At 45.3% G+C, this 10,000-nt stretch overlaps 1 protein-coding gene across 1 annotated transcript in view; it reads left to right on the top strand.

Moving 5' to 3' along the window:
- The window catches only part of meis1b (Meis homeobox 1 b), a 148,915-nt gene that overhangs the window by 10,781 nt on the left and 128,134 nt on the right, over window positions 1-10,000 (top strand). The gene's annotated exons all lie outside the window — the stretch shown is intronic.

The following is a 10,000-nucleotide window of genomic DNA, read 5'->3' as shown; positions in this document are numbered from 1 at the left end:
TGCATCGTTTGCACAGTTGTCTTTAATTGCGCAGAGAGAGCTGTGGGAGGGGCACAGCAATTTGCTAATGAACTGGGAGAGCTTGGGCTCTGTGGAGTGCTGTAGAGCAGGGTACTGGTGCTAAATAGTGCTGAGGACTCACTCCAAGTCCACAAGAGCTCCTCTACTTGATTGGGACGTGCCGTCTGGAGTGGGTCTGGGAATAATTGAATCTCTCTTTTTTTTGTTGTTTCCTTTTCATAAAGTCTCCTCCTGACTGTGAACGTGAGAGGGTCTTCAATGGTTATGTCGTCGTTGTTGGGTGAAAACCTTGTATGTCCAAAACCGTCCGTTTTGCATTTATCATTTTAAAAATGATTTAAACTAGTGAAAACAGCCGATCTACAAGCTCACAACGCCTCGCGCCGTGAGGCGTTGTGTGCTTGTAGATCGGCTGTTTTCACTATACTTTTGTGCGACGGCCTTGTATGATGAAGCATTTCATCTTTCATCAAGCATTTTCATCATTTCATCAAAGCTTTACTTTGCAAAAGAACATACAAATTTAAAACTTGGAGATACAAGGTTTCCACCTGACAACGACGATATGTACTCAGAGGTTGATTGTGTTTTGCTGATTTTGCTGGCTTTTTTTTTTCTTTTTTTCATGGCAGGGTAGTATCCCCTCCTCAATGGAACACAATGTGCAGAGCAGTGCATGCTCGATCATATCCTCCAAATCTTTACTCCTAAAGTGCCATGAGTTTAAATGAAAATTTAATTTGTAATCTGTGCTGAGATCTTAGGTTATGTTGGCAAAATTCTTGTCTCAAACAGTATGCAAAGTTTGTTTCGCCTTCGTTCGCCTCGGATCCCTTTCCAAAACAAACCCTTTTCTGTGTGAGCATGGTTGTTGTGGTCACCGCATAAGAATTTACTCTTGATAGCTGCTATCGCGGTATCTTTTCTCCCCAACAATTGGCACTGTTTGGCCATACAAGCCTCGGTTTCCAGGTCAGTGAGACCCAACAGTGTTGGTTTAGGTAACTCTGGCGGTCAAAAGAGTGACCCCTGCTCCCCTACCCCCCCGCGTGACTCAATGGAAACCCTGGCCGCCTGGGTCAGCCGCTATTTTCCTAATCAGTACGCTGCTATCGCTAATCTATCCGCTTCTAGTTGGAAGTATGGATCGAGTTTCAGCCGACGTACCAGGCACACTCTTTCTCCCTCTCAGTTTGTCTCCTACTCTCTCTCTCCCCCTCTCCCTTTCTGTCCTCCTTTTCTCCCTACAGTGGCACACCGCTGTTCTTAATACAAACTTTTGAGTCATCGTGGTGATTGTTGGTAATGGCTGCCTTTGTAGTTGTATAGGGGAGAGGTTTGACCCCCACCCCCCTCCTCCTTCCACTACCCACCACCACCCAGCACTCCCCTAAATACCCTTTTTTTTTCTCCTCCGGGGAGTGAATGCGGGGCGGCTGTTTGGGATTCAACAAGTGATACAAAGGACTGACCACGTGACTTATGTTTTTCTTAGTCTCTTCATTATTGTGGTGGAATAGCAAGTAGGGGTGATTCTGATTAAGCAAATCAAGGCCAGAGGGACTTCAAAGTCGTAACAGTGTCCTGGTGTACTTAGACGTATATATTTTCCTTCTTTGGAGATATTAATGTGTTTGCTGGTGCATCAAGAAAGTGTTGGTGCTAACATTGCATTCTTTTATTTTTATCTGATTCATACAGCATTCATACATGAATAATACTCATATGGATCTGAACTTGTACAATGGTAAAAGAAAAGCTATTCGTAGTGTAACCACACTGTGTCACAGATACACTGTTGTGATGGCTACAAGACCCCACTTGCACACGAGAAGTCCTTTGCTTGCGTTTCGTGTTACTTGCGCTAGGCGGCCATGTCTGTCCCCGAGGCCCGCTTGTGGTTTCTTTGGCTAAGTAAACAATAACCTGGCTTAACACATGTGTACTTAGCTAATGGAAAGTTCCTTTCCCTCTTAACCCCCTATGAGCCTCCGACAATGGCACTGTCACAAACAGCCCGTCTCCAAGGGATCCACCAAGAACATCCTCAGACGCAGTGGGCTGCGTGCCGCGGATGAGTTAAGCTAGCGGGGTGGCTAGGTGGCTAGGCTAACAGAAACCGCAGCAAAACATATCATTATGAAATTACGTCCCACTTTTTTCATTCACTGCCCGAAAAGGAAGGAAAATGCGCTTTGTCTGGGGTTTGATAGCCTGGAACAGGGAGAGTGCTTGACTTAATGTTTTTGTTTGGATTTCAGCTTACGGAGAGTAAACAAGGGATCTGTAGCTGCCTGGAAGTGGAAGTGGAAGAGAGAGAGAGAGAGAGAGAGAGAGAGAGAGAGAGAGAGAGAGAGAGATGAGAATCAGTTTGTCACTTTGCCAGAGTGTGTCATTTAAATGGACTTTCAAAGCTCTGGTAATTATCTCAAACATGTAATTATCTTGGTTGTCTCGATGAGGTTAACCTACCAGTTTTAAAAAGCCGACTGGAGAGTACCTGAAGGCTATTCAACATAGCATACTTTACTTGCTCAAGAGACCCAATCCAGTTTTCTCTCTCTCTCTCTCACCCCCTTCAGCAATTAAAAGGTTATTTCTCCTCGTCTATTGTGAAGAGTTGGGGAAGAAAAGGAGAAGGGGGGCCGACGCAGAACAGAAAGGGGGAGGGGGAGTCTTTTGCCTCTTTCTCTCTCTCTCTTTTTTTTGCGCTGTGCATACCATTATCACCCCTCTTTTCATTTTAGGAGCGCTAATATCGCAGTGAGCGGAGGAGGGAGGAGGGAGAGGGAGAGGAACAGAAAGGGGAGGCGTTCTGGTCGAGCACTTGCTCGGCCGGTTATCTGCAAAGCAGATCCCAGCGTTATCTTGATGCGGTGTAAAAAAGGCAAAATAAACAAGGGCTCACAACAAGCCCTCCTCCCTATTAGCTCACTCTGATAGTGTTCAGGTGTGAGTGAGGGAGTGTTCAGAGAGTGAGGGCCAGAGTTGCTGCAGGCCAGCCTAGCTCATGGTTGGAAGTGACACATACGGCTCGAAGACTAGTTGCACTCAAGACTAGTTGCACTCAAGACTGAAACTTGGACGAAATGGATTTTGTAAAGCATTCTTTTCTATACCAGTGGTTCTCAAACTGTGTGTCGGGTCCCCAAATTATTTTGGGGGTCCCCAGATGATTAACTTAAAGTGAAACATTGTTTTCTCACTCAACAGTAAACAAACCAACATAAAGTTTAAGTGTATAGAGGGTATCTGCACATTTCTGTGACAAGTGACAATTTAAGGACTTTTAAGACCCTTTTAATACCTCATTGGCCATAATACCATAATATTAGAGACAGAAATTGTGAAAATAGCAGATCTACATGCTCACAACGCCTCGCAACCACCATGCTGTCATCTTTGATTCAGATGTATCGCAGTCGAAAAGTGTGGTTGTGTCCATGCGCGCGCATGAGTGCTCACATGCACGTGCAAGCTTGTGTGCAACGGTGGGGTTATTTAGATATTTGTGTCTGTGCTCTAGGCCTGGGTTTGTGCATAACGTTATTCTCGTGCACTTGCCGGCATCACAGAGCAAAAAGTAAATATCCATAACATTTCAAAAGATATTCCAGAGACGGAACGGGTCGCCAAAATACGACAACCTTAACCATTTTCTTTATTATGGCAAATGAATTGGCAAGGCAACATTTCTTGCATGAGCGCTCGTACGATATGGGCCTTGGCAGAGAGAGAGAGAGAGAGAAAGAGAGAGAGAGAGAGAGAGAGAGAGAGAGAGAGAGAGAGAGGGAGAGAGAGCAAAGGCAAAGTCCCCCTCCTCCTCCTCCCCCTTCTCTTGCATCTAAGACGCGGCACAATGAGAATGCACTCAATTGGAATGCCTCACCGATCATAGTGGAATCAGAATTTCCAGCAAGGAAAATCTTTTCATGGCGAATTAGGGTGGCGAAGGGAAGAAAAAAAAGAGAGTGATGAAAGAGAGAGAGAGAGAGAGAGAGAGAGAGAGAAGGTATGCAGGGCTCACATGCAGAGGCTCCCTGGGCACGGCGCGGCAGATTTAAGAACTTTAGCTAAAGCCACACAGAATAGAATGTGGAAAATTGAATTTACTGAACAATTAAGCATTGAATTAATCTACATCCTGGAATGGAGAGGGAGGGGGGGGGGTGAAAGAATGAACAAAAAAAAGAAAAGAAAAACTATTGGAAGGAAGGAAGAAAGAAAGAGAAAGAAAGAAAGAAAGAAAGAAAGACTGGGTGACTGAGTGGTAGGCAGTCAAAAATATTTTGGGAGAGATAGAGGAAGAGGAAAAGAGAGCGATGGGAGTTAAAGCATGGCAGGAGAGACAAATCCACAGGGAAGGAGAGAGTGCGTGCATGTGTGTGTGTGCGTGTGTGTGTGTGTGTGTGTGTGTGTGTGTGTGTGTGTGTGTGCGTGTGTGTGTGTGCGTGCGCGTGTGCGTGCGTGTGTGTGTGTGTGAGAGAGAGAGAGAGAGAGAGAGAGAGAGTAAATCCATGGCGGCTCATTAAGGGGACAGTGAATAAATCAAGCGTGTTGCTGTGTGCAGAGGGACAGGATTCCCCTTCTCTCTCTCTCTCTCCCTCTCTCTCTCTCTCTCTCTCTCTCTCTCTCTCTCTCCCTCCTCCACCCTTCCCTCTCTCTTTTGCCCTCTCTCCTCTAGCTTTCTCTGTTTATGCATCTGTTCATCTGTGAATTTACATATCCCATATTGGGAAGGTGGACCTCTCACTTGTTATAGTGTTTGCGTGTGTGCATGTGTTTGTGAGTGCGTGCGTGCGTGCGAAGGTGTGTGTGTGCGCGGGCGTATTGTCGCGTTGGCAGAAGGTGTGTTATTTTGGACACTGCGTGTATCGTAGTCAAGGTGCGTGTGTTTGTTTAGTTAGCAACAGGAGTTTGACGGTTGCATACGTCTGTTTGCACAGGCTATATGACCAACATGTGTATGTATGACATGTGTGTATGACTGTGTGTGAGTATATAAATGTGTGTTACTGTATATGCGTAATGCTCGCATATGTATAGATGTGCATGTGCTTTGTTCTGTGTACGGCAAAACGTACTATGCACATGTACGAGAAGTGTATGCACTTGTGTATCGGTGCCTATGTGAGCGTATGTATATCGTCGTTGTCGGGTGGAAACCTTGTATGTCCAAATCCGTTCGTTTTGTATTTATCGTTTCAAAAAAGATCTAAACTAGTGATGCGAGGCGTTGTGTGCTTGTAGATCGGCTATTTTCACTAGTTTTGTGTAATAGTCTTGTGTGATGAACCAGGGCTTTACTTTACGGGAAAACATACACATTTAAAACTTGGAGATACAAGGTTTCTGCCCGACAGTGACGATATGCGTATGCATCTGTGTGTTTGTGCTGGTGCACATGTGACTAAAGAATGTGTGCGTTGTGTGATCTCAGCCATGCATGTATGCCCTGTAAGTACGTGTGTATGTTAATTGCAGCGTTGGATCAGTGCAAGCAGGGCCCGTTCAGTCCGAGGGCAGGACTGCGAGTATAAATAGACTCCCCGGGTCCCCGCGGGGATGCCACCAGGCCCTGTCTCCGCCCCGCCCCCTTTCCCATGGGGCCGAGCGGCCACCTCCCAGCAGGCGAACCGCTCTTTTGTTCAATTACAGCTAATGCAATAGTTTTTCATCCATCCATCCATCCATCCATCCCCCCGTCCTCACCCGAACCCCCCCCCCCCCCCCGCTACTCCTACACACACACACACACACACACACACACACACACACACACACACACACACACACACACACACACACACACACACACGTTCTAATTATATTCTTCAAGTTGAATTTGTTACAGAATAAAGGGAGAAAGTGGAGAAAAAAAGAAAGGAAAAAGCACATTTTTCTATCCTCTGCATTCCAGGTCCCCAGGGTGTCAGGGTACTCTTCCTACCAGAGCCTAAAATAAACAAGTTCTGCTCATTTAAAAAAAACTGCTGTTAAATTCTTTTACATAAAAATACATTGTCCCTTTTTTTTTGCGGGGTACTGTCTTGCAAAAAAACAAAACAAAGAAAAACAAAAAAATAAATAACAGCGTTAACCATTTGCGCGCCGAGCATGTGGTCTACATTATCTCACTTGTGATGTTTCTCTCTCTAAGTTATGAGTTATTCGCTTGTGGGCCAGCGTTTTCATTTTCAGTGTGTGTCTACTGCTTATTGTCCGGCTGGGAAGCATTGTTTAAGAGGTGGTTAAAGAAGCGTCTCTCCACAGTCTGACGTGACGGTTTATCTGAGGCGTCATCGTCTCTGCGTGTCGCACCGTTGCGGAGGAAACTTCAGTCTTTGGTGCAAAGCCTCCACAGACGTAATGTGGAAAGCGGTGATTATACAGCCCAGTAAGCACTGGATTATAATTTCATAGCGTAGAGACATCAAAAGGGCTGTAATGGACACCAAATGTATCAGATTTGGTCATATACAGTACATACTGTGCAGTATACAGTATATGCAGTGCGTCGTTGTTGTCGGGTGGAAACCTTTCATTTCCAAAACCGTTCATTTTGTATTTATCGTTTTATAAATTATTTATAGCCGATTTAAAACTAGTGAAAATAGCAATCTGTGTACTTGTAGATCGGCTATTTTCACTTTTTTGTGCGACAGTCTTGTATGATGAAGCAGGGCTTTACTTTACGAAAAAACGTACACATTTTAAACCTGGAGATACAAGTTTTCTGCCCGACAGTGATGATGTATGCAGTGTATATACACTGATCTGTGGTCAATTCATTCTCAAGGTGTACAAACGTGTAACAAAATGATAACCTGTATAAAGTGTCCATTTGGTTACATTTGCACAGTATCAGAGTTACAAATAGATAAATGTAGTAGATAAAAGTAGATTCTACTGTGTGTAAAAGCTTATACATATTTTAGTCTACATTTTGTCTAAAAAGGTCCGCACCCGTCTTGTGAATTAATGTGTGTGCTTTTTGCACAATACAAAACTCGGCTCCAGAAAAACTTTCTCAGAAAAACCAGCGCAGGGATCCCAATTGAAAACAGTTGTTCTCTCTCTCTCTCTCTCTCTCTCTCTCTCTCTCTCTCTCTCTCTCTCTCTCTCTCTCTCTCTCTCTATCTCTCTCTGCCTCTCCCCCCCCCCCCACCTCCCCCCTAGCTCCTCTCGCTCTGTGCAGGGTTTCTATCACTCATTTCGTCACATATCCCTAAAAGCGCGATGTGCGCGCCACATTGCCCCCACCGTATCTGTTTTCATTCAATAAAAAAAGCAAAAAGCTGGGAGATAGTCTCATGCGAGCATCAGACGAGGTAGTGTGTGTGTGTGTGTGTGTGTGTGTGTGTGTGTGTGTGTGTGTGTGTGTGTGTGTGTGTGTTTGCTGTAGCTGGCTGTGTGATAAGGCATTAAGATTCCATTTGCCTGTGTTTTTTGAAGTCTCTTTACTCTCCTGTCCTCGGCACTAATGTTGCTTTTCAGAGCCACTGAGAGATAAGAGGCAACATCTGTTTCAGTTTCAAGAGTACAGCACCTCTCTGCATGGGGCCACGCGTGTGTGTGCGTGCGTGCGTGTGTGTGTGTGTGTGTGTGTGTGTGTGCATGTGTGTGTGTGCGCGTGCGCGTGCATGGTGTGTACATTACAGTACAGTGCATGAGCATAGCATGTGTGTTTATGTATGTGTTTATAGCACGCCTTACTACTGGATATTTACTGATTCAGCTCACTCTGTGTGTGTGTGTGTGTGTGTGTGTGTGTGTGTGTGTGTGTGTGTGTGTGTGTGTGTGTGTGTGTGTGTGTGTGTGTGTGTGTGTGTGACTGGCTGTGTGAGCGTTCATCTGTTGTTGTACATTTGACTGTGTATAACAGATATACCTGTGAGTGTGTGTGTGCGTGTGTATGCATGCGTTTGTGTGTGCGTGCGTGTGTGTGTGTGTGTGTGTGTGTGTGTGTGTGTGTGTGTGTGTGTGTGTGTGTGTGTGTGAGTGTGTATGCGTGCGTGTGTGTGCGTGTGTGTGTGTGTGCGTGCGTGCGTGTGTGTGTGTGTGTGTGTGTGTGTGTGTGTCTCTTTATCCTGCTGTCTGGGCCATTTGCTGTTGAGCGTCCGGTGCACAGCTGACACCATGAGCTGCTGTCTTCTGGTCTGAATCCCCCCCCCCCCCCCGCCCCCCCATCTCTCACTCAATATCTATTATGATGTACTACTGGGCCATAGAGTCCCACTGCTGCACGTTTGTATGACACACATGTCCAGTGCAGTAGGCTCACGCACGCTCTTAAACATTGACCGGTGAGTATAGGGATGGGACGATACGCGATATTATCGTTTATCGGGATAAAAAACACTCACGATAATCGTATCGTGGAGATATAATTTATCGTGATGTCGTCCTCCGTCATGCACTGGGATCAATTCAGCTGCATATCCGGTACCACTTAAACCCTCTAGAATTGGTAAAAGGTACTTGTAATATACGTACTTGATACAGTCTTTTTTCACTCTATCAAATGTCGCGACGCGTTGTGAGCTTGTAGATTGGCTATTTTTTGGCAGCTGTTCCGCCCCAGGATAATGGATTTAGATTGTCGCAAAAATATCGTAGATCGCGATTTCTTTTGACACAATAATCGTGATATGAAATGTACACATCGTCCCATCCCTAGTAGGTTCATGCACGGCCCACGCTCTTAAAAATTGACCGGTGAGAGCCTCTTGGATGCAGCAGACAAAGAGGTCTCAGAATCTTATCTGCTAGGTTTCAAGGTTCAACATTTTGGAAGCTTTTTGCTGGGTTTAACCGTTTTGACTCGCCTGTTATTTATTATTAATGTTTTGGTTTGTTCAGTGCTCAGAGTAGAGAATGTACTGCTATCTGATGGTGCTGTGCGTTTCTGTCTGTCTCTCACTGTTGGCTTTTTCATTGCAAATCGTCGTTGTCGGGTGGAAACCTCGTATCTCCAAGTTTCAAACGTGTACGTTCTTTCGCAAAGTAAAGCCCTGCTTCATCGTACACAAGGCCGTCGCAAAAAAGTAGTGAAAAAAGCAGATCTACAAGCACACAAAGCTGCGTGCTTGTAGATCGGCTGTTTTCACTAGTTTAAATCATTTTTAAAATGGAAAATGCAAATCGAGCTCTTTTGGACAAGGTTTTCACCCGACAACGACAAAATATTCGTTTCCCCTTTTTTAATTTGTATACTGTAGTAGTACCATTGCTTATTCGTGTTTGTTTGTTTCCGTTTGCTAAGCTATGTAGCAAACCTTGGCTTAGCAAGGAGTCGGTCATCAATGTTTTGTTCTTTCCTTCTCAAAGCAAATAACGATCTTTGACTGTGGTCAAACTTTACAACTCTCTCTCTCTACCTCTGCCTCTCTCTCTCTCTCTCTCTCTCTCTCTCTCTCTCTCTCTCTCTCTTTCTCTCTCTCTCTCTCTCTCTCTCTCTCTCTCTCTCTCTCTCTCTCTCTCTCTGTCTCTCGCTCTGGTCTGGTATGACATCACCACTTGGCGTTGGTGGGGTGGCCTCCCTTTAAGTTGTAGCTGTTTTGTATTTTCATCTGCTGGCGGTTGGAGCCAAATGGAGGCGGCCGTGGTTCGCATGCCTCACAAAGCTGGGAACTAACACAGCATGTTTGGTTACTGTAGGTCTGGCCAGTACTGTGCGTGCGTGTGTGTGTGTGTGTGTGTGTGTGTGTGTGTGTGTGTGTGTGTGCGTGCCTGTGTGCATGTGTGTTTATTTTTCTTTTACATTTTCCGTCCAGCTCCAATAATCGTGATTATGTATGATTGTTGTCGGGGCTTACGGTACGTGCTTGGGCTGTGAATCGGCCACTGTGTGCGTGCGTGCATGCATGTGCGTGCGTGTGTGTGTGTGTGTGTGTGTGTGTGTGTTGTAGGAATAGATGAATTTAAGGTGTGCAGACTTGCTGCTTGTCTGCTCTTCTGTCTGTCTGTCTGTCTGTCT

Source organism: Nannobrachium achirus (assembly GCF_963921795.1).
Source record: "Nannobrachium achirus genome assembly, chromosome: 13".
In the NCBI taxonomy this organism is placed as follows: domain Eukaryota; kingdom Metazoa; phylum Chordata; class Actinopteri; order Myctophiformes; family Myctophidae; genus Nannobrachium; species Nannobrachium achirus.
Note: the sequence above shows the minus strand (reverse complement) of the source record. Positions and strands in the feature narration are given on the sequence as shown.